Raw genomic sequence first — 23,704 nt, forward strand, 5'->3', positions numbered from 1 at the left:
TACAAAGAGCCTCCTCACTGCAAAATTACTTGGATTAAAAAAAAAAAAAATAAATTGCAAACATGATCCAAAACCAAAAGGAGTCCCATCTATTATTTTATTTCACTTCTGAGCTGGGGAAATTAACTGTTTCCTCATTCTTCTAAGACTGTGGTGAGCATTTTGGAAAACAAGATGCACTATTTGCAGAATAAAATGTTGCAAGTTAAGACTTGTTTTAGCAATCTACAAATGGGAGGTGGCAAAATACTTAGCAGAGTAAATATTAATTGATCATCAGCTGCGCCGTATGGCACACTGTATTGCAGGCATAGCCAACCTGTGGCAATAACAGCCTCAAATCTACACTGTAGCTCCAGTTCATAATGGTTATTAAAATACAATAGGCAGAGAAATTATGTAGGGTTCAGCTTATTGCACAAGTGTACACATATAAGGCATACTATCATAGGAGGAGACTGACATGGCAACTGTAATTTATTGCAAGTCTTGGTACCCTTACAAGCAACTGAGCCTTCCAAGAAACCATTCAAAAGGACCTTATATATAAACAGCCACTGTTCTATCATAAAACCCATGAGTGACTGCCAGAGGAATAAACTGACACCCTTATTCATATTATCAGAGGACAAAACACCCTACGTACTGTGATAATAGAAATTATACTTAAAGTTCTACTTTATATGAGCCTCCTGTTTTCACTTGTATGTAATAGTCTCATTTTTTTTTCCTCAGTGGCTGAGACTTTTCATATCAGTCTCTTGTTATTGGAAATACAGCCAGTCAAGGAATTCAGTACCTAAATCAACATCTCATATTTTAGGCAGCCAGCCACTGGGATAGAATATACTGCATTAGGCAGTAAGGTCCCTCTGTAGTGTATTGAGAGAGCAAGGGGATAGTTCATAAAAGCCTTAAAGAGAATTGAGTCCAAAACTGTAGTCCAAAACTGTATCCAAAACATTTCTCACATGCAAATCTCTCCATTTACTAAATACCTTCCTTTCTCACTGAATTTCCTAAGAAACTTGGAGTTATGTTTCTGAATATGGCCTGAGCTGTCCCAATTTAAAAGTGAGACTTTCAATAATAAATATTGAGAATATTTAGTTCCCATCTAAATGGGTTCCATTAAGATGCAGTGATGGGGAATAGAATACTGCCTAACTTGTGCCCTGATTTTAGAGACCTAATGAAGACAATTATTACAGCAAGTTTTTACATTCCTTGCATAATCAGCCTAATGGCTTCCCTTTAAAGCTTCCAGAGGGAGGTTTTATTTTCCTAACTTGGATTTCTAAAATTAGGTGGACTGGATCTCATTGTGGGGATGACTATCTATCATCATCAATTTATAAATATCTATTTTATCAGGAGATTTATTGTGTTTTAGACCAACCTATTTCTTCCTATTGACTGCAAAGAGAACTTCAGGTAGCTGACTTTGATGTGGATACCTACACCATAAATTTGGTCAATGAGTATCACCTTACATGTCATTCTGCCTCTCTCTCTTCAGAATGCCTAATGCACATTGGTAACACACAGCTTCCTGCAGCTGTGCGCATTTTCTTTCAAAAGGAAAGGTAGAAAGGGTGTTTTACGCATTCATTATTAACAATATAAATTGCTGTATCTGGAATATGTGCCAGATGAGCTCCCTAACTGCAATATTGAATCTCTTTGGCCAAGTCAACATTTAATTCTGTGTTATATCTTAAAGAAGATGGATGATGACTGCCCCATGATCAATTGGAGGTCAGGGCTTACAGGTAGGAAGTAGGAGACACAAGTTTCTACATACTGAAGACAGTGCTGAAGCAGGAATCTCTCCTTTTCTCTTTCCTATTACTCTGACCACTGGGGTACTATGTAAAAGAGGAGCAACATCACATCACCTGGCTACCTTTAGGGGAAAAAAAGCAGGAACCATAACATTTTGTGGAACCTGATCCTGCCAGTCTTCACTAGGCATTCTCAGCATATGCAACATGCAAGGCATTTGAGTGGAAAAACTGCTGATTTAGACCATAAATTTAGTTGTCAACAGATTGCCCACATGTCAAATTCCTGTTGCCTAAATATAGTGATATCTGAGATGTCTGTGTGTTTTCAAGATATACATATAAGACTTCCAGGTTTGATGAGGACCTATGGGGAGATCTCAGCCTTTCTGAGGTGAGGACTGGAGGTTACCTTAGATCAACCTAAGGTCTAAGAGGTTACCTTAGGATATCTCAAATGGAACTAGATGCCTAAATTGAGGCTACTGCATCAAACGGTAGATATCCATTGATTTAGGCACCTGGTTTACATGTAAACACCTAAATCTGAACATCTTAATCTGACAGGTTAATCTCTCCCTAGATTCTGAAGCAAAGCAAAGAAGTAATGAGTTTGTTTTCAAATTTAGATAACATCGGGTCTACACTGAGTCTAATCCTAGATTCTTTAACCTAAATGAAAGCTTTATGTATGGTTCAGATTCTGTATTGAGGTACAGTGTATGGTCCTTTCTAATAAGAACTATGGATTTTTAGGTGGTGGTAATATTTGATTTACCTGCAGAAGTGATGCAGTGTGGTAGTGTTTATACAACTTTAATGTACTTATTGCAGATTTGATCCAAAATATCATCTCTTTCTAAGATCAGCCTTTAAAAAACTTCCACACGCTTTCCACACACTATCAATAGATAAGTCTAAATAAAAATTCTGAGGGGAATATTATGGAAAGGGTAAGAGGAATTCATTTGCGGATATGAGTATCACTGACAGAACTGTTAAAAAAATCCAGAAACATTTATAGCTTTTGTTGGGGGACCCATTAACAAAATCATATCCCATGAACTGCACTGGAGTTTTCTGAGGCTTAAATACGCTTGGTCTTAGTTCCACAAAGGTTGTGTGAATTCATTAAGAAAACAATGCAAAAGAAACTGGACAGTCATAGATTATAATTCTAGGTGAAGAAGCTTCCTCTAAAACATATGGCCTTGGCACATTCTTCCCACTCTTGGCAACAAACAGTATCATCATAGGGACTTTCTATCAAATCGGTGAGGATCTCAATTTACTATACTTTCCCTAACTCAGCTTTTGTACTGCCCTTTGAGAGAAATGAATCCATCAAGACCTATACAAATATATTTCCTGACTTTTTCTCAAGGTTAACTCCACAAAAATTTGGTGAGAACTGGGCTGTGACAATGTATTGCCCAGTCCAAATAAAGAAATATTTTCCTTATTTTCATGGGAACTGACAAATTTCCTTTCTGTTTTCATATTCTTCATTTGTGGGGAAAGGACTTAATGGTTTTCTGTGGAGAAATAAGATCGTTTTCCTGCCATAGATTTTAACTCTTGTTCCCCTAACAGAAAAAAGAACATTAACATTGAAAACAGTGTTAAAGCACTGTAGCACAATGGTCAATGTGTTAGGCATTTATCTACCTTATTTTCCACTAAAATTCATTAGAATTTGACAATGTTTGTTAGATTAGGAGAATGAACACCACTTTTTGCATCTTACTTTCAAACTTATGTTATTCTTCCACTTTATATTCTGCTTTAAATTGTGTAGGGCAAATCCTGGTCGTACGCTCAAATACTCCTGTCAAAATCTCCCTTTGATAGTAATAAAACCTAACTACATTTACCAGAGAGAGAGTTAAATATCAGGACTAGAGCCAAACCAGCAGAATTTGTATGTGGAACTCCAGATGTGCACCTTCTCAGAGAGCTTACTCCTAATCTTCTTTGCCCACAAGCATTTACAAGATTTTATCATGAATAATTTCTGGAGTTGGAGTACAACGGCAAGGAAGGCTCATATTTTATTTGATATCATTCAGTTACTCTATTTTCTTGAGAATTCTTGTCAAATAAATACATAAATAAAAGTCCTGTATTGACACAAGGCATACTCCTTCTAGGAAATCATGAACCAGCAGGAAATACTTGTCTCATTGGTAGGCCTCTATGGCAAACATAGGAGACTGCTATAGTTTCAACAACGTCAACATCTGCTTGTAAACACTGTCCATCTTGCATGGAAGTGCACTACTCTAGCACTTGTCTTTCCCAGAAGCATTCACTCCTATTTATCTGAGTATTTGATTTAGAAATCACAGATGTCCTTTTAAATAGAAAGATCTACATCTAACTAATAAATGGTGAAATCGAGTAAATATCCACAATATGCGCTCCACTGCTACAGTTGATATCATAAGCATCTGTAATTTAAATATAATCAAGTGTTTCTTTTGTAGTCATTGTGTTACAAATCCTAAAATCAATTTTATCCATCAATGAGACAGTGAAGAATTTCATCTGAACCATTTCACAGAAGATGATTTTTTTAGTTTATTTTTGTAAATAAGTGTAACTAAAATCTGTCTATAGACTCAACACTTCCTGCATTGTATCAGTATTTGATTACAATGATGTGTATTCTGGTTTTTTCATTCATCATCTGGCTCATCAGATAGTGTCATATAGAAACTAGGTTCATGCAGTTCTGTTGTACACGTGTGTGTGTGTGTACGATTGTGTTGATCCCAGTAAATTGTGTTAAATTGTGTTGATCCCAGTAAATTTTATCCAACCCTAGCTTCAACAAAAAATATTGGAAAAGCTTAAAAAAAGGTATTATTTACCTCATGTGTTTTGTGAAAGTAGCAAATGGAGAGAGGAGTAAGAGCCTACAGCTTCCCTGTCTGGTAGAGAAGCTGAGGCATGCACAAATGCTTTACTCACGAGTTCACATTTTAGCATAGATTTCAGTTGCCCTTTGAGGCACCTTGGCACATACCCTCCCTGTCCATGGCAGGGGGGTTGGAACTAGATGATCTTTTCAAGGTCCTTTCCAACTCGAACCATTCTACAATTCTGTGATTCTACCCTTGGAATTCTGATTCCCTGATCATTCATGTATGAAGCTCTTTGGGATGCATAACAAGACTTCATCTGTGTGGATAACAGGGTGAAGGACAAAGACCTGATAGAGGCAGGTGAAGAACCCAGGTCTGCAGTCTTGGAAGCCCTCCTGGCTACTGAACCAGATGTCATCTAGACACAGCCAGAGACACCTTATAAATACTTCAGCTAACAATGGAAACTTCAATCAACCACAAGACACAGGATTGAAGGAAATAGGCTTCATTGTTTCTGATGCTCATGGAAAAGAAAATTGCCTGTATTTTCTTTGTGAGAAGTTTGGTATTTTTGCTTTTACAGAAACATGGGGCAATTTCCTTCTGTGCTGTCCAGGCCTTTGTCATGGGAAAGGAACAACTTTACTTGAAATGAAGAGCAAGCATCATTATGTTAGGAGTATATCTTTGATGAAAATGTGGCTTAGTGCTACACTGTTTCAATAAAATATTTACCCCTCTCAAATGTTCAGTCCTTAAAACAGTCTCTGTTCACTGCGTTTTATGGCTATAAGCTTAAGCAAGTATCCCCCCGAAGTTTTATGTATAACATATGTATAATGTGAAGAAATATTTTAATTCTCATCAGGATCCTTTGTTCTCACCTCTTTAAAGAAATACCAGGTTTCTATTCCTGTGCTAAAATAGTTAGGTCAGTTAAGGAGCTTGATTGTTAACATCATTGTTATATAAAACAAAGGCAGCTGTTTTTCTCTATAGTAGATACAACAAAAGATTGTAATAGCTATAGACTCTGTGTTAACAATATAAAACCAAATTAATTCCATCTATGTTGTCTATATTCTTTAGACCATACACAAAACATTTTGATTTTTTTCTTCTTGGGCTTCATGTAGATATTTATTTTGATTAGACCTGAATCATTTTCTAGCAAGCTGACATTCTATGTAGTACTTCGCATGACCACCATCAATGCAGTATTTCCCTGTTTCACAAACATTAGTCCATTTATTATTGCAAAGTCCCATGGAGACAGGAAAGTATCATCTCCATTTCTACAGATGTGGTCAAAGACCACACAGTTAAGGCTACATCAGACCCTGGAACTGAACCAAAGACTCTAAGTTCCAGCCCTATGCCTTCCTGGTAAGACTATCCTTATAAACTTCCTTGAAGAATCCCTTTTCAGTTGCCATTTCAAGCAACACTCTACAGCATGAAGTGATAATTATGTAACCTTATTTACAGCTCATCAAGAGTTTCCAAAACTTGAAACACAGAACAACATTTTCTTTAATATAAAGGAAGTCAGTGTTAGAGGTTTTAATCATTCCTTAGAGGTTAAGTCCAAGTAAAAATACTTTCAGTATTGCTGTGTGATATTAATGCAACACAGCTAATAATCTGGTCTGTGCGTAGCACAATATGGCTTCTATGAGAAGACAGTTTTTAGCTATTTCAACTTTTTTATACATTATGTACAATGCTTTAAGTATTTCTTCTATTTATTAATTGAGAATTAATATTCTTTTTATTATGTCCAAAAGATTATAGCACTTCACAAAATAGCTTTAAGATGGTCTTCCAAACCGCATCTGTCATATAATGTAGATAACTTCATAGGTCACATCTATTTCAACAAAAATAAAAAGGAGAAACCCTTTAAAGAATGCACTTTCCAAGCAACACCGGGTTTCTAGATTTCATTATCTTTCTGTGACAATAAGAAACACTTTGTATTTCATGACTTGGGTCGATCTAGCAGGCAATATTGAAAAAAATGCTTTCTGTCGTGAGCAGCTAAGACCATGGGGACACTTCACTGTGTTAAGGTATGAAATGCACAGATGCAAGTTATCCAAGGAGATATGGCTTATACCTCAAATTTGGTCTGGAACCCCCATGAATTTGTCAGTAGATCTTGATGGAAAGTGATTTTTAGACTATTATCAATGGAACTGTTGTTGTATTTATAGTTTAGAATAATTCTAAGAGATGATCAGAGCAATACCAAGGTAATTTAAATAAATGTATTTTATTTGCAAAGCAATAGACCAGTAAGAAACCCACATTTTGTAACTGTGCTTTCAGGAACAGGAGTAATCACAAGATGTTATTAAATTATATTAACAAAACAGTCAGCCGTAATCTGACCACAGTCTAAACTGGGGAAGCATGTACATTAGGATGTAAACTGGAAATTCAGTCCCATCTCTCTTTTTCTGGCATTGCCACAGGAATAACCACGTATCTATGACAGTCCTTGAGTAGTACATTTTCAGTGGTGTCGAGCAGTCAGTACATTGGACTCCTGAGACAATAATATAAACAGAAAGCATCCACTGGTTTTCAGTCTCACTTCTTTTACCTCATTCTGGGACTGTGCAGATACAGAAATACTCCAATGGGAGGAACAAGAGGGAAAATATAAAGAGGATAGTTTTCTCTCTTTAAGGCAAATCTGTGTATAATTGCTCCCATGAAAAATAATTCCACTGTTCATAGGCATTATATGAAGTTGTGGCACGTAGTTCACCTTGCCACTTTGTACTGTAAAATTGATTTGTTCTTGGTCTACTACATGTGGATATTATGCTGCCTTCAGTCACCAAAGGAAAAATATTTATTTCGGGACAAAAGCCTGACAAAAATACTGAATGATCAGCTGGTTGATGGATATTTTCTTTACTAAGGTATTGCTGGGGTGCCACATACCCTATCAGTAATACATCTAGTGTTACATCAGTATTTAGATATATTTCATTTACTGCTTGATCAACTTTTAAGATGTTGTTTTATAGAAAGCCTGAATTGTATTTACAGGTTTTCCATATATTTAATATACAGTTATGCCTGTTTTCAACACCTGGAAGCTAGGTTACTTTAGTATTTTATTTAATGACCACTTTGAAGTTTTTTTCCTATAACTCGCCAGTTCTTAGAAACCAGTAAATAATCTAACTACTTCTCAGATGTAGTTAAAAATAATATTGCATCTGATAAAAGACAGCTTCTTCCAGATATCATCTTTTCTATATGTGCCATGAGCACACATCACTAAATTGATTTTATAAATGGTACTTACTTGCGTTATGCTTTCTAGGTGTCATTACCAAGTAAATTATGAAATGAGTTCATTAAATTGTGATTGGGTAACAGATTCCTAAAAACACTAAGAAGATTAGATTCCTTGTCTTTTAGATAAAGATTTCTGAGTAGGTTTACCAAACATTGTACTTTTTATTTCAAAGTATATTATAAAAAGTATATTAGGATGCATTCTCAAAAGCATAGTGACTACAAAAAGAATTCCAAAAACTGCAAAAGCAGGGCATCAAAATGTTTTAAAATCAGTACTTTCAGCTCTAAGGACTGCATCTTCAAAGACTTGGTATCAAGTGTCTAAATACTATCAAGCAATATGGAGAATTTGCCCTGGTGTACCTACAACCTTCATTTTTTATGTAAAAGATGTTCATTCACCAGCGCTCTTAACCCATCTATGTTAAGGAGCTTTATAGATCTGTTCCATTCAGGAACCACATAACTCTAAGGCACTTTAGCCCCATGTTAAAGTATTTTATTTCTTTGAAGATCTGTCATAAGGCAGAGATCCATAAAGGAAGATGACTATGCAATTCCCAGGGATTTCAAGGGCATTTAAGGTACTAAATAACTTCAGGCATCTCGGCCTTATTTAGTAAAGCATTTAGGGATGTATTTAACCATGCTGCTGAATCAACATCTAAAGTCTGAGTTTTTCCCATTCATTTTTTCACCCATTAATTTTCAAACGAAAGAATGAGTAAGGTGATTCCAACTTTAAGCAAGCTGAATTCTCTTTTTGTCAAATCAGGATAGCACAGAAGGAGACTGAGCTCCTAAAGTAGGTGGTCAGTTAAGTGTCAGAAGTTGGGTAGGATGAAGTGACTGTCATGAATGTCAAGCAATAGGGATCTATTGAGTTTGGTATGGTTTTAAGTAACTCCTTCATCACCAGAAATAGGTAATTTTGTTTTGACAAAAGCAAATAAGTGAACCTCCTCCTCTCTTTTTCATACCAAACAAAGCTATCCTTTTATGTAAGGAAGCAAAGAAGCACCAAGAAAAACTTAGAAATGTTCAGTTTCCATGATGAAAAAATTTAGTTAGAGTAATTTCTTTCCAGAGTAATTTGCCTTTAAATGGGTTTAATATTAGTACAGATTTGCTTTGAATAGGTGAGTATATCCTTTTCTGCTAAGTGACATCTTATTTAACACATTCATTTATCCTCCCCAATTTCCTCAGCCTACAGAGTAATGAGTACCAGATTATTTTTCCACAGCATAGCATACATGTAATTATTTCTCATTCAGCGTTTACTAACAATATCGGTTTTGGATGTGGACTCCAAAGAACAACCTCGGCAATTTATCTAGGAAAATCAGTTTTCATGGCTCATGACAATAATCTTAGTTATTTAAAAATTAACCCTTCACTCTGAAAAGTTTAACTCCTGTAAACAGTATGTATTAAGAATATTTTAGCATAACCCATGTTCATTTAAATGCTGACACGGCAAGGACCGCAGACATACTGGAATGCTACAAAATAAATAATAAGGTTTAGTTTCTTCTTAGAAGAAATCAAAGAAGCTTTTATGAAAGATTAAAATGGTCATTATTTAGTTCAAAACACAACATTGCACTGAGCAAAGGTTTTATCTTCCATTATCTGAACTGTGATGAAATCATTGCGGTACTATTAACATCAATATTTATTATGCTACACTTCTAAGGAAATATCATATAAAATTTAATAGAAAGAGCTAATTTTTTATATGCTTCTCATGATCATAGGATTTTAAAGGGTCTCATGGAGTGCTGAAGGTACCTCAATCAAACATTTCTCAGGCCTTACATGACTGAATTAAATTTCCTGTTGCTACTGCTTCTATTGCAAGGATATACTGGAATTTTGCTTACACATCACTGACAAACCATCTAATAAAATTCCAGTCTAAATTTATTCATGACCAGTGACAAATGCTTGTTCTCATTCAACACCATCCTTTAGCTTAATATCTTCCTCTCTCCCCAGTGTTTACTCCCCCAATGTTTTTGTAATGTAACTATATCTTTTCTCCTAACCTTAATTTTGGTAGGCTAAGTAAATTAAATTCTTTTACTCTTCTCTTATAAAATAAAATGCTCTTCATTGTCCTGATTGTTGTAGGAGCCATTTTTGCATCTGTTCCATCTTAAATTAACCTTTTTTGAATGTGAATGACCAGCAGTACACACAGGACTCTAGATCATATCTTATGAGTACAGTGCCTTGTACCACAGTATTGAAGTTTTTAATAAAAATGCTTCATCTGTTAACTTTAAGACTGCACTTTGCTTTTCATCAGATGCATCACATTGGTCATATGTCTCACCATAATAAATCTGTGTCTGATTTTTTTCATTTCCAGCTGACAAAGTCTCCGTTAATAGCAGAACATCTTCCTTGTAGATATGTCTTAGTTCTGTGTTCACCATCATTAGGTTTCATGACATTGTCACTGCTCCAGTCCTCAAGGACAGTGATATTCCTATTGCCTTATAAATAAATGGTTCTTCCAACTTAGTCAACAGTGAATTTCTTCAAAGTTTTTCTATGATGTCTTGTGTTTTAATTCTTACTGAAAATATTAAGTAAGATTAGTCCCAAAGGTAATCCTAAGAAACCCCCCTGCTAACTTTCCAGCTCCATATTTTGCCTGATGGACCAGTTGCTATCACTCATTTTCTTAGCTCTTTGCCAATTTTATAATACTTGAATTAATCCCTGTTTTTCCACCTTGAGATACGAAATCTCATGTGGCACCAATAAAATATGTTGCTGAAATCCAGATGATAAAATTTCCTGTATTTTCTTGTTCTGGAGAGTCAGTTGATGTAAAAAAGAAAAATATTTTATTATTTTGTCATTGTTTATATTTGTAAACCAATGCAGTGTTTTATCTTATCTTTATTTTCTAGGTCTTTGATTACTCTTTTCTTCCCAATGCAATCTAAATCTTATAGAAGACAGCCTTATAGTGACATTGCCTGGATTGTTTTCCCAAATTCTTAAGCATTTGTTATTCTTCAGACATATGATAATACTCCAGATTTTAAAATAATTACATTCAAACTGCTTTTGGTTTCAAATGTCAGTTGTTTCAGAATAGTCAGTAAGATATAATTCAGTTTTCTATAGAAAAATTGAATTTTAGTGCATTGCACTTTTTAGTTTTATTTCTGTGTTAGCAGCCGTAATTTTCATTTCTATACATTTATTCCTCTTAACTTTTCTGCCTGTGTCTCCACATCTAACATCAATTCCTTGGTGAGAATTGGGGCATATTTGCGGTAGGAATAAATGGGCACTGATTTCCAGGTTACACAGCATGTATCAGATGCAAGCCACCGAAATCATGAGAAAAAGGAAATCACATCAGTGAAAAGTGGAAAATCCTGAAGGAATTAGGACACTGATGTGAGGCAGACCATCAGGGAAGGAATAAAACAGCAAGAAGGAATGCATGAAGAAATACATATATAGGAAAGATGAAAATGCTTTGTCTAGTACAAAGACAAACATAGAAATTTGTTTGGCTGATACAAGGAGGAGAGATTTTCAGACATTAAGAAAAATCTTGCAAAGACCTATTTCTAGATTTGACCTTGGATACAGCAAATAGTTTTATAGTGATGAGTATTCACTTTAGATGAGACAATTTAAAAGCAAATAGCAGAAATAGCATCAAAGAAATTACTCCAAAAGAAAATATTATGTCCCCATTGTTAGCATCTAGCAACAATAACACAAGTAAATTACTTTCAGATTTTACTTTCTTTAATTCTTAACAATGTTTGACATATTGTATCCTCTGAACAACAGCTTGAAAAATTATTTGTGTTTTAAATATTTATCCTGAGGTGGTTTTATTTCAGGAATTGAATGGTTATCATACACTGCAGGTGTTTTGTTTGCTTGCTTGTTTTTTTCTTTGGTAATAACATTGTGCTTTAAGCATTAGCAAGTATATTTTGTACAGTATGTGCTTCCTCAAAGATTACTGGTTACATGACTTTTGTCTAACTATCAAACAAAACCCATTTGTAGATGTGTTGGGTTTGTGTGGCAAGGTTTTGGTAGCAGGGGGCTACAGGGGTGGCTTCTGTGAGAAGCTGCTAGAAGCTTCCCCTGTGTCTGACAGAGCCAATGCCAGCCGGCTCCAAGACAGACCCACCGCTGGCCAAGGCCAAGCCAATCAGCGCCTCTGTGATAACATATTTAAGAAGGAAAAAAAAAACAAGTTAGATGGAGCTTTTGCATCCGGAGAGATGAGTGAGAAGATGTAAGAAACTCTGCAGACACCAAGGTCAGTGCAGAAGGAGGGGGAGGAGGTGCTCCAGGCACCAGACCAGAGATCCCCTGCAGCCCATGGTGAAGACCATGGTGAAGCAGGCTGTCCCCCTGCAGCCCATGGAGGAAGGATGAGGGGGTGTAGAGATTTCACCTGCAATCCGTGGAGGACCCCACACCGGAGCAGGTGGAGACACCTGAAGGAGGCTGTGGCCCATGGGAAGCCCACGCTGGAGCAAGTTCCTGGCCGGACCAGTAGACCCATGGAGAAAGGAGCCCATGCCAGAGCAGGTTTGCTGACAGGACTTGTGATCCCATGGGAGACCCACGCTGGAGCAGTTTGTGAAGGACTGGAGCCCGAGGGAAGGACTCACATTGGAGAAGTTCGTGAAGGACTGTCTCCCGTGAGAGGGACTCCATGCTGGAGCAGGGGAACGATGAGAGGAGTCCTCCCCCTGAGGATGAAGAAGTGGCAGAAGCACCGTGTGACGAACTGACCATAACCCCCATTCCCCGTCCCCCTGTGCCACTGAGGGGGGCGGAGGTTGAAGCCGAGAGTGAAGTTGAGCCCGGGAAGATGGGAGGGGTTGGGGGGAGGTGTTTTAAGATTTGGTTTTATTTCTCATTCCTCTACTCTGTTTTGCTTAGCAATAAATTAGATGAATTTTCTCAGTCTGTTTTGCCCATGACAATAATTAGTGAGTGATCTCTCCCTGTCCTTATCTCGACCCACAAGCTTTTCGTTATACTTTTTCTCCCCCGTCTAGTGAATGAGGGGAGTGACAGAGTGGTTCTGGTGGGCAACTGGCCTGCAGCCAGGGTCAACCCACCACAACAGATTTTCAGACAGAATGTTTATACCTGGCCTAGTTCCCTACAGAGAATGCAGAATGCATTTCTGAGCTGCTTTTTCCCAACACATCCCAGATACCCTGTTTGGGATAAAATAGATTTTTTTATATCATCCTGTTGCCTATAGAGCCTACAGAGGAAATTTGGTCCCATATATTCAACACCACTGCTTAAGTATGTATGTACAGGGGCTTCATGTGAACTAGAAGTCTAATCTTCCATTACAGTAAATGGTGATTTACCCAGGAAGTTCAATGCAGACTCAATGCTGTTGAGCTGATAAAATTTAGGTGTCTACGTTAGGATGAACCCAATAACTTCTACTTCTGCTCATACTTTATGCTGAGTTGCATAGGTATTTTTAATCTGGAGAAGTGAGCCCTAAATGACTACGTTGGTCATGTATATCCAATAAAGTGCCTTCCTATAGGATTGCAATATTAAGTCTCATATTAACCTTGCCATTTTTGAATGTTTAAATACATAGCAAAATTTTGATTATGAAAAATTTTGTTGAATCACTTTTTTTTAATTGGCTGATAATTGAGTGTCATTAAATATCATACAATTTACCATAATAGTGTTAATAAATATTAAAGTGCTGCTCCCTCAAAATTGCATGAAATGAATGTGCGATAAATTGGCATAGTTGGCAGGATCCTAAATCACTATTGACAGAAATGAAGCTCACAGAATCACAGAATCAAAGAGTGGTTGAGGTTGGAAGAGACCTCTGAAGGTCATCTGGCCCAACCTCTCTGCTCAAGTAGGGCCCAGGACCATGTTCAGATGTTTTTTTCTGATAGAACTATAGAATCATAAGAATTTGTTTTAATACTTTTAACTTTTATGGTGTTCTGACTGCATTACAAACATACTCTAAACTGGCATTTTGAATTAATCTTTAGGATTTTGTATTCCTGCTTGAGATAATTTTTTATTATTTTGTCTAAATCAGTCAATTTGTTGAAGCTTGTGGGCATGCTCTGGGTGTAAATGAATGACTTATAAAGGAAGATCAGTGGGAATATCAAGAAGAAATGAATGCCAACTACAGAGAAATGGCAAAAGGGATTTCTGAAATAACACATGAACAAGTATGTGCTGAATTAAATTATAGATACCAGCATTCAGAATGTAGCTGTAATGTGAAGCCATTAGGAAATGTGTATGTAATGCTTTACATAAAAGGATTGTGTCTGGGTTTTTTTGAGGGGTGAGAAGCATTACTTGTTTTTTTTTCTATCGGAGTATGAGTATATCATGAAATCCTGGAACTTCATAATTTTTTTTTTTCATGAATTTTCTGCAGATACTTTCTTAGAATCATAGAATGGTTTAGGTTGGAAGAGGCCTTGAAAGGTCTAGTCCAGTCCTCCTGCAATGAATAGTGACATCTTCAACTAGATCAGGTTGCTCAGAGCCCTGTTCAGCCTGTTGTTGAATGCTTCCAGGGATGGGGCATTTACCACATCTCTGGAAAATCTGTTCCAGTGAATCTATCCTCTTTTAGTTTAAAACCTTTACCTCATGTTCTATTGCTACAGGCCCTATTAAAAAGTCTGTCTCCATCTTTCTTATAAGCCCACTTTAAATATTGAAAGGCTGCAACAAGGTCTCCCTGGAGCCTTTTCTTCTCCAGGCTGAACAACCCCAACTCTCTCAGCCTGTCCTCATATTAGAAGAGTTCCAGCCCTCTGATCAGCTTTGTGGCCCTCCTCTGGACTCTCTCTAACAGCTCCACGTCTTTTCTGTACTAAGGACTCTGGAGCTGGATGCAGTACTCCAGGTGGGGTCTCACAAGAGCAGAGCAGAGGAGCAGAATCACCTCCCTCAAGCTGCTGGTCATGCTTCTTTTGATACAGCTCAGGATACAGTTGGCTTTCTGGGCTCTGAGTGCACATTGCCAGCTCATGTTGAGTTTTTCATCCATCAATACCCCCAAGTCCTTCTCCTCAGGGCTGCACTCAATCCCTTCATCTCTCAGCCTGTATTGATACCGAGGGTTGCCCCAACCCATGTGCAGTACCTTGCACTTGGCCTTGTTGAACCTCATGAGATTTACATGGGCCCACTTCTTGAGCTTGTCCAGGTCCCTCTGGATGGCATCTCAGCCCTCAGTAGCGTGAACCGCACCACTCAACTTGGTGTCGTCAGCAGACTTGCTGAGGGTGCATTGATCCTACTGTCTATGATGTCATTGATGTAGATATTAAACAGTACTGGTCCTAATACAGACTCCTGAGGAACACCACTCATCACTGATCTCCATCCAGACATTGAGTCGTTGACCACTACTCTCTGGATGCAACCACTCAGCTAATTCCTTATCCACCAAATAGTCCATTCATCAAATCTGTATCTCTCCAATTTAGAGAGAAGGATATTGTGAGAGGCCATGTCAGAGGTCTTACAGAAGTTCAGACAGATGAGATCAGCAGCTTTTCCCATGTCAGCTGATGTCTATCATAGAAGGCCACTGATTTGGTCAGGCAAGACTTGCCATTGTTAAGCACTTGGCACCCTGGCACAGGTTACCCAGAGAGGTTGTAGATGCCCCATCCCTGGAAACATTCAGTGTCCTCCATATCCCTAACATAGCTTCTAGGAGGAGCTGTTCATGATCTTCCCAGTCACAGAGGTGAGCCTTACAGGTACGTTTTTCCCATGGTCCTCCTTTCTACCAATTTTAAAAATGAATGCAATGTTTCCCTTTTCCCAGTCACCAGGGACTTCACCTGACTGCCATGACTTTTCAAATATCATGGAGAATGGCTTGGCAACTAGATCACCAATTCCCTCAGGGCTCTAGGATGCATCTTATGGAATCATAGAATCATTTAAGTTGGAAAAGACCCTTAAGATCATCGAGTCCAACCATAAAATCTTGTCAGGTCCTATAGACTTATGTATGTTCAGGTTCCTCAGGTGATTCTGAACCTGATCGTCTCTTACAGTGGGAGACACTTTGCTCCTCCAGTCCCTGCCTGGAGGTCCTGGCAGCTGAGGATATCATTAGCCTTCTTTGTGGCAAGATCACATTTCTGCCTCATGTTCAACAAGATCCTCAGTTGTCTTAGTGAAATTAGGTCTTTTAAACTGGAGATCAAATGATGATACTAGGGATGGATATAGGAACAAAGGGATACTAGCCAGATGAAGTCAGTAAAGGAGGTCAAGAACATCTTGAGTAAGGTATGGCTGGCTCTGAGTAGGAGAACTGGAAGGGTTCATCTAACTTCTGTGAGGGGTTAAGATGGGGATGTGGTGAGACCAGTGTAAGTTTTGCAGAGCTGGTAAAGGGTATGGGGACTCAGCGGGAGAAAGAAATGTAAGATGTCAGCAGATTTTGGGGTATGTGAGAGTAGAAGTATGGCATTACAATGGGAAAGCATAGATCCTGCCATATATGTGCTTCTAGGGGACCCCAGAGGATTGGCAATGTTCATCTCCTTCAGTTTATCTGTCTTCAAAACCCCTTTAACCATCTCACTGTAGGTATTGGAATGACTCCCTGTCCTGATACTGGAGGACTACTTCATCCCATATACCCTTTAAGAAGCAATTTCCCTTTCCTTCTGTCTCCTTCCATGAAAGAAGCAGTTACCATCAGTGCGTGTACAAATAACGGAAAAGTTCTATTGAGTTAGATAAACTTAAAAAAAAAAAGGCCTGAAAAATGAGGCCTTCTGCTTGAAAGTTGACCTCTTGCAGTAGCATTTGTCACCCTGTTTGCCCAACTTTTATCTCAGCACTGAAGCAGAAGACCATATTAGCAAGAGCTAAAAGTCAGCTGTTAATTTTTCTGCTAGTAGGCAAATGTGCTCTGGCAGCAGAGACCTGGGAGGATAGTGGGATTCTGGGTAGCACAGCTGATTTCCAACTCCTCAGACATATAGAGCAAGTAATTTTAATTTTTATTTTTATTTTAGTACTTTCCCTTCTCCACTGCTGTGACCAGGCTCTGGGGACTGAAGCAAGAAAATCCAGGCTCGGATTCTGGAATTGCTTTCTATTGTATTACATTTCTTCAGAAATAAACCCGAATATGTTAAGACCTTTCCATATTATTTTTAGAGCATAATCTCCTCATGTTCCCAAGTTATCAATAATAAAAAGTAACTCAACAGCAGTGTGGGTTATTTTATGTCTGATTATCAGAAGGATTTAATTTTTGTTTTTGAGATTTATTTATTTGGGATTGATTTATTCAAGAACTGTCTCTCCCACCTAATATTCTTACTTCTCCTCTCCACAGCACAGATTCCTCATATAAATCCCTATCTTAGTACACTTTAGCCTGATGTAATACAGTAACTCTCAATCTCAGTTTTTGTCTAGGCTCTTGCATAAGTTATTCTCAGGCACTGGCACTTTGAAATAGAGCCAGGCTATCCTAACTTAAAGTTATATGCATGGTTTTTAAAGACAAATATATGGTTAAGGTTAGAAGTACAGGCAATTAGTACTGAGCTCTTCTAGTAACGACAGCCAAAGCAACATTAGAAGAGTATAAATTAAGACCCCTGACTCCATGATGATTTGGGGCTGTTTGTTTGTTTGTTGTTTTGTTTGTTTTCCAGTACAGGAAGAATTCCACTAGGACAAAGTAATTAAATAATAGTCAAACAGAAATTCTCATCAAAGGCCATGGAATTTTAACCTATATAGGGAATAAATATGGATTGCATTTGGCCCTGTTGAAGACAGGAACCTTGAGGTGTGAATTAATACAAAAATAGATAGATGATACAGTATATGTGAGAGACACTGAGAATGAAACAAGGTCTTGGAAGATAAGAGTAATAAAAAAATAATATGTATTTAAGATGTAAAGTATATCGTATACTTCAAAAAATATAAAATTATTTTATTTTTTTCATTTGAGTCTAAGTACATTCTTTCTTGAGAGATGAGAGTCTTTTTGAAATAAGTATGAAACAGAGCATGTTCATGCTGAAAATAATTTCATGGTTATAGAAAAATAAAACAACTATGAAGTTCCTAGAACCAATTCCTCAAGGATCACGACAGACTATTTTATCAGTTCCTTGGGAATTGAAGAAAAAGAACAAAACAATGAAATATATGTTTTGATACTTTATGGTATCAGAAAAGACACATTCTAAAAGATAGGTAGAATATACTTTGGATAAGACTAAGAAGTGCCAACAAAACCTGCCCTAATACATGCTCAACATAGAGAGAAATCCTATATTCTCCTGTTTGGTGCACTCTTGGGCCACAGCATATTGCCGGAATAGACATGTTTTTTTCAGAAATAGTAAATTGTCAAAAAAAAAAAAAAATATTAATGAAGAATAGCTAAGAATAGCATACAGTACCTAAATGACAGCCAGACAACTTTCCAAACTTTCAGACATTTACAAAACATTTTGTTTGGAAAATCAATAACATTTTACCAGAGTGTATAAAAATGTAAATATTAAACGAGGGAAATATACAGATGAGGAAGCTTATAACAGCTAAAGTTCTGCAAGACCCACATGGGCTATCAGGATGTTTCCCAACCGAGAAAATCTATTGCTCCCCTCTACTTTGCATTTAGCTAATGGAAGTTTTTCTCTCATAGAAAAAGAAAATTGTCTTCAATTTACTTTAATAAATACAATTCCCTTGACCTCTAGTGTTTCAGGAGGGAGCAATTGTATTGATTTCAGAAACTGAATTAATCACAACAATTTATATGCATAACTATCCTTTAGTTCATTTCAGAACAACATTGCCATTTTTGGTTTCATGTGTTTGTAGTGTTCCCTGTCCTTCGTGTTAAGCTTCACCACAGAAAGTATGTAGCAAGGAATTGACTCCAAAAATATTTCATGTTGCTTAGATAGTACTTGCTGTTCAGCAGTTGGTTTATTTGGTAGCTGACTGCATATCCTGCTTGCAAGATGTGTTGTTTCATCTAGGTATATATACCAAGTTAACCTCTTTCAGTTTTATTGCATTTAAAAGCAAGTTTCAATGTGAAAAGATAATCAGACAATAGGGATTGATAATGTGTGTTTCTTGCCACAGTAAAATGTATCTAATGTATTCTAGCTTTTTTTTCCAATATGAAGAGATATGACTAAAAGAGGAGAGTAGAGTAGAGTAGAGTAGAATGGTTCCAGTTGGAAGACACCTACAACAATCACCTAGTCCAACTGCCAGACTGCTTCAGGGCTGACCAAAAGTTAAAGCCTGTTGTTAAGGGCATTGTCCAAATGCACCTTAAGCACTGACAGGCTTGGGGCATTGACCACCTCTCTAGGAAGCCTGTTCCAGGCTTTGACCACCCTGTCCATAAAGAAATGCTTCCTCATGCCCAGTCTAAACCACCCCTGGCGCAGCTTTGAACCTTTCCCACGTGTCCTGGCACTGGACACCAGGGAGAAAAGAGCTCAGCACCTCCCTCTCCACTTCCCGCTCTTTCAGGTAGTTAGTTATAGAGAGCAATGAGGTCACCCTTCAGCCTCCTTTTCTCCAAACTAGACAAGCCCAAATTCTTAAGCTGCTATTAACATAGCCTGAATGTATTTTGGAGACCTTTCACATTCTCCCTGTCACCCCATGTTTAAAGCTGAATAAACAAATTACTTTGTTTGGGGTTGTTTCTTTGTTATATGTTTACTCTTTCTCTGACTGGAGTGGTCATAAACATTTTCTGTAATGATCAGTTAGAATTCAATGTAAATTACAATATATCTTCATGTAATTGAGTAACTTAAGCTTGTAATGGACCCAGAAAGTTCATTAACAGTCGTGTATTTCGTGAGAGGGTCAGAAGCCTCCTCAGAGGCTTTCAGTCTTTCTCATTCTCTCCTTTTGTTGATTCATTGTGTACAAACTCATATGCTCTAATGCCCTTCACCTGGTTTTCTAACATTCTCTCCCTAGTGACTCTCATAATCTCATATGTTTGTAAGTCTACGCCCATCAAAATCTCATCTGTATTCTTGGTCTTTCCAAAACTTGAGACCTTCTTTTCAGTGCTTATCTATTTTCCAAACAGTTTGTAATTTAATAGAAGAGGATTTTTTTTCCCCCTTAGAGATTGCCTGCATCCATTATTTTTGAGCTCCTTAATCTGTGCCTTTTGACTTAGAAGTGCTGCTCTAAGTATTTAAATCCCTGTAGAAGAGGGTGCTTTGCACCAGTGATCACTTTTCAAAAGAGATTCAATCCCTAAAATCACATTATAACTTCGCCCTTTTTGGAGTGAAAGGAATCAAAAAATCTCATAGCATTTGGCCACAGCCAAGACTAAATCATTAAAAACTCAGCACTGAGCGAAGATCAAACTCCATACACTGGTCATGAATAGATACTCTTTGATAGAACAGGCACCTTTGGAAGCATCATGAATACTTTGAAATGCTGTCAATACATTTATGTATCCCAGTCTGGCACTGAATCTCATGGAATAAGGATTATATTTCATTACGCACTAGATCTAGATTAATTCTTCTTAGTTCTAGATACATGATTTAGGTGACTGTTTGAGGAGATAAGTTACCCAAATTATCTTTAGAGAGAAACAGGTGCTCTTTATTAAAATGAACACCCTTCCAAAGGGTTCAGAAGTGCAAGGAATGTACAGATATGCATAGGTTGCTTCCATATAATGCCTCAAGTGAGGTGAGATTAATCTGTATTCTTGGTATTATGATGCACAAAGACACAGACTTGTTTAAAAATATAGATTCATTTTTTAATGTAGCTTCCAAAAATTATTTTTGTACTAAAGACTGTCAATTTAAAGTGACATGTAAATGTAAGCTATCATAATGTGAAGTGAGCAAGCCAAACAGGTATTAGACTGGTATATAAAAATAAAAGATATTTCAGCTCTAAAATGAAGTATTTAAATAGATATTTAATCAGGGCAGTTAACCAGTAATGACACCAATTAATCAAGAAGTGAAAGCACATTCACCTTGTAACCCCTCCCCCACACCAAACCCATTACATTTTGAAAGAGATTAATTGTGTTTATAAAAAAGCCAACACTGTAATTTAATTATTATAAGACAATGTCAAACAGCTTGTAAATTCTGTGAGTACCAGAACTACGGTCCTCGCTCAAACTAAAGTCTTGTACAGTCAGTAGACATTCTGCTGTATAAGGAGTACAGGATTGGGTACTACTTGAATAAACAGGAGCTACAAATTATCTTAGAAGGATAGGAGGAGGAAAAAACCCAACAGATTTTTCCCCAAAGAAAACAAAAAAGTAATGGTCTTTAAATGTTAATTTTTAGGTATTATAAAAACAGGCCACACAAACATAAATATTTGCCAAGATACAGATTTCATCCTAAGACTCATTTTTATGCAGATAACCAAAAGGGGTTTTACAGAAAGGTAGGAACTTTTCTGAGCCAAAGATGTTATGAGATGGAGAAAGCTGGAATTCTACAAAAGCAAAAGAAGAGTTGACTTTACTGAGTCATCTAAGAAAACAGACATACCTATAGAAAATGCTACAGCACCACATGTCTCTGACAGAAAGTATTAAGCTATGTTAGTAAGAAACATAATTTTAAAATTTCAGTTTACTGCTACAGTGACCGATTGGCTGACACTAATCCTTTTTCACCTCTATACAAGTTAATTATATCAGGACCATATATTTATTTGTGCGTATCTCTCTTGCTACAGAAACACTGTGATGACTGCTCAGCTCCTTCCTCAGTGTTTTAATTTTTTTTATAACCATGTATGATCACAGCACAGTCCTGCGATGTCAGCAAGAACAAACAGCACACAGACAAGTGCAGGATTCTGACAGATACAAGTAACCAGGAAGGGTCAAGAATGAGAAAATACATTTCTGTTTCATCAGACTGACATACTGGTATGAGAAAAAAGAAATCTGAGAACAACAGAAGTACAGAATTATCCTCTCCTCTATTTAGAAACTTTCTGTAATGTCTTATGGTCTGCAGCATGATATTGAGAGAGTGAGATATCTGATAGGCAATGCTTTTAGAGAGAGGAAGCAGCTAAACAACTAATGTGTATAGTAAAGGTGAAGATCTGCAAGCTTCATGAGAAGATCTATTGGCTTGAATCTAAATTACATTCAGCACCTCAAAAAATCCCAGTAATTTCATCATTGGTCTGTTTTCTTAAGCAATTAATGAAGCAAGAGAACCCAAACATTATGTATTTCCAAATAAATATGAAGAGTCCTTAGGGAATCATTAGTATTAATATTTAAGATCATTATGGCTTAAATTTCCAAAATATTTTAAGATATTTGGGACTCATGATTTTTCAGATGTTTAAGTAAATACCTCTAAAAAGTGCATATTCAAAACCTGATCACAATCACATTCTTAAAATACCTTTTATTTCTTGACTTCATTGTAGGAAAAGCCTGTTTTCTAAAGGAGAATGGAGGCCCTATATGAGAAAAGACTGAAGAAGGGCCTCTCCAACTCTACATTTTTTTTATATGGCATATGGTACAGGAAATCATCACTGGCCAGTGCTAATGATCAGAAGGAATGCTAAAACCCTTTTGCCACCAGCAAATTTCCCACCAATAAAGTCTGAATTCTCAGCTCATATTTGTAAATTGGACATAAATGACTATGTTCCCTTGATGGCCTCCCTGCTTTCACGTTTAATGCCTTCTTTGCGTCTGTCTTTAACACCAATGAGAGGCCCTAGGACCCCTGGAGCCCTGTGTTGGAAGACTGTGACTGGGGGGATGATAAATTCCCAGCTGACCCTGAAGGTGTTTGAGACCTGCTGCTCCAGATGGATGCGTGTAACTCTATGGGGCCTGATGGGATTCATCCCAGGGTACTGAAAGAGCTGGCCAATGTCATCATGAGACCTCTCTCCATTATTTTACAATGGTCTTAGGAGTCTGGAGACGTCCCAGTTGACTGAAAGCTGGCAAGTGTTGTCCTAATTTTCAAGAAGGGTAAGAAGGAAGACCCTGGTAATTACAGGCCTGTCAGTCTCACTTCAAGGCCTGGTAAAATTATGGAGACGGTTATTCTGGGAGGTTATTTATTGAAACACACTTGAGAAACAATGTATTCAATGGTCATAGGGGTAATAGCCAGCACAGGTTCAGGAGGGAAAAGTCCTGCTTAACCAATTTAATTTCCTTTTATGACGAGGTCACCCATCTAGTTGACCAAGGAAAGCCAGTAAATGTGATGGGTTTGGATTTTGGCAAAACTTTTGATGCTGTCTCTCACAGTATCCTTCTGGACAAAATGTCCAGCACACAGCTAGACAAGTCCATAATACATTGGGTGAGCACTTGGCTGATAGGTTGTGCTCAAAAAGTTATAGTAAATAGGGTTACATCAGGCTGGTGGCCAGTCACCAGTGGAGTTCCTCAGGGCTGAATTTATAGGGCCAGTGCTCGTTAATGTTTTTATAAGTGATCTAGACTCAGGAATCGAATGTACATTAAGTAAGTTTGCTGATGATACTAAACTAGGAGGAGCTGTGGACAGCCTCGAGGGTAGAGAGGCCTTACCTGGCTAGACTAGAGATGGGCAATCACCAACCATATGAAATTTAACAAGAGCATGTGCTGGATTC

The 23,704-nt window shown here is 37.4% G+C and overlaps 1 protein-coding gene across 3 annotated transcripts in view; it reads right to left on the reverse strand.

The window, feature by feature from the left end:
• Positions 1 to 23,704, reverse strand: part of GPC5 (glypican 5) — a 791,319-nt gene that overhangs the window by 193,653 nt on the left and 573,962 nt on the right. The window lies entirely within an intron of this gene.

This window comes from Balearica regulorum, chromosome 1 (genome assembly GCF_011004875.1).
Source record: "Balearica regulorum gibbericeps isolate bBalReg1 chromosome 1, bBalReg1.pri, whole genome shotgun sequence".
Taxonomy (NCBI): Eukaryota; Metazoa; Chordata; class Aves; order Gruiformes; family Gruidae; genus Balearica; species Balearica regulorum.